Source organism: Jaculus jaculus, chromosome 11, assembly GCF_020740685.1.
Source record: "Jaculus jaculus isolate mJacJac1 chromosome 11, mJacJac1.mat.Y.cur, whole genome shotgun sequence".
NCBI lineage: Eukaryota > Metazoa > Chordata > Mammalia > Rodentia > Dipodidae > Jaculus > Jaculus jaculus.
Genome location: NC_059112.1, coordinates 74,738,897 through 74,740,811, shown reverse-complemented (window position 1 = coordinate 74,740,811; position 1,915 = coordinate 74,738,897). Strand labels below are relative to the sequence as shown.

At 37.1% G+C, this 1,915-nt stretch overlaps 1 pseudogene; it reads left to right on the top strand.

Moving 5' to 3' along the window:
- The first annotated feature begins 700 nt into the window (after nt 1-700).
- On the top strand, nt 701-1,611 carry LOC101606928 (annotated as a pseudogene).
- The last annotated feature ends 304 nt before the right edge of the window (nt 1,612-1,915 follow it).

Genomic DNA, 1,915 nt, shown 5'->3' with positions numbered 1-1,915 from the left:
TATAATATAATATAATTTAGAACTAATGCATTTTCACTTCCCTCTGTTTAAAAAAACAGCTGTTTGCTCACATGCTTGATGCCTAAAATCAATTAAATATTTTTATCATAGATAAAAGCCACTCTGGAGTTATACATATGAATTATTTATGAGCTATTTATTTATTAATTTTCTAAACTTACCCTGATACCTTCTTGAGTTTAAAAGGTAAACATCGTACCTTTTTGATCATTATGTGATAACACTTAAGGAATGCACATAAATTAAATGGTTAATCCCAGCACAATACCATTCATTCTCTACTATTTCCTAGTAGCACTGCTGAGCAATGTTCCATGTAATGTAATTGACAGTGATGAAGAATTAACTTCTAACAGTAAAATTATTGTACCTTCTTTCTTAACAAAACAAGCCGCATTAGAATGTCTTCCTGCTGACTTCTTGGAGACTTTTACATTTGAGAAATTCTGGAGCTCAGATATGTAGCCATAGTGGTGGAAAGATGATTGTCCTCCTAGTCTTCACTTTCATAAGGCTCTGTCATTATATGTGTCTTCATTGTTCTGCATAGAAAAGAGAGCTATAGGGTTTTTGAATGGCTCTGAGTGGGGCCCTACCAGGGAGCCGAGGGATGCTCTAGGCTGTGGGGCGCAGCTGGTCAGGGCCGTGGTTGGGCTGAGGTGCTGGTATTTAAGAGATTATGGCATCTAAAACCAACAATGTTAAAAAACAGACCTCCTGTAATAACATTGAGGATCATTCCATTGATCTTCCTAGAAAGAGGATCTCTAATTTCACTAGTAAGAACATGAAGGAGGTTAAGAAATCTCCAAAACAGTTGGCTGCTTATGTAGGTAGAACAGTTGGACAAGTGGTAAAAAGCCCAGATAAAGTACGCAAGGTGATCTGTCGCAAAAAGAAAGGCCATCACACATTTCTAAATCCCTGTTACCGAAACAAACAGACTCCTAAAAGTGGGGACTGTGACATGGCAAATAAAGAAAATGAGCTGGCTTGTGCAGGCCACCTGCCTCAAAAATTACACCGTGATAGTTGAACATTTTTGGTCAACTCCAGTGATTCTGGTTCTTCACAAACAGAAAGCCCATCATCAAAATATAGTGGCTTTTTTTCTGAGGTTTCTCAGGACTGTGAAACAATGGCCCAAGTTTTATTCTGCAGGAATTTGAGATTAAATGTAGCTTTAACTTTCTGGAGAAAGATAAGTATAACTGAACTTGTTGCCTATTTGGTGAGGATAGAAGATCTTAGAGTTGTGGTAGATTGCCTTCCTGTTCTAATAGTTTACAGGAAGAAAAGCCATATATCTCACTTGGCTGCTGTGTAGACTTGTTGCCTCTAGTAAAGTCATTACTAAAAAGCAAATTTGAAGAATATGTTATAGTTGGTTTAAACTGGCTTCAAGCAGTAATAAAAAGGTGGTGGTCAGAACTATCATCCAAAACGGAAATTATAAATGATGGAAATATTAAGATTTTGAAGCAACAATTAAGTGGATTATGGGAACAGGAAAACCGTCTTACTTTGGTTCCAAGATATACTGGTAATATAGCTAAGGATGTAGATGCTTATTTCTTACAGTTGCATTGAGAAATTTCATCTACTACAAAGCTTTTGATTATTGAAAACATCACCAGATTAAATGATTTCCAAAAGTAAGTCTCTTCTAAGAACTGTGCACTATGAAAGAAATCAAATCATTTTTCTTTTCTTTTAAAAGCCACATGATGAAACTACTAATGAAACCTTAACAATCTACTTCACACTGATGTGGAAAGATAGCCAAAAGGAGCAGCTTTGGCGTCCCTGAACTAACTGCGCACCCGGAAGCTGTTCACAGTTTCTATGGCTGCTTGCAGCATGGCGTGAGAACTGATGGGTCTTCATGGGGTCC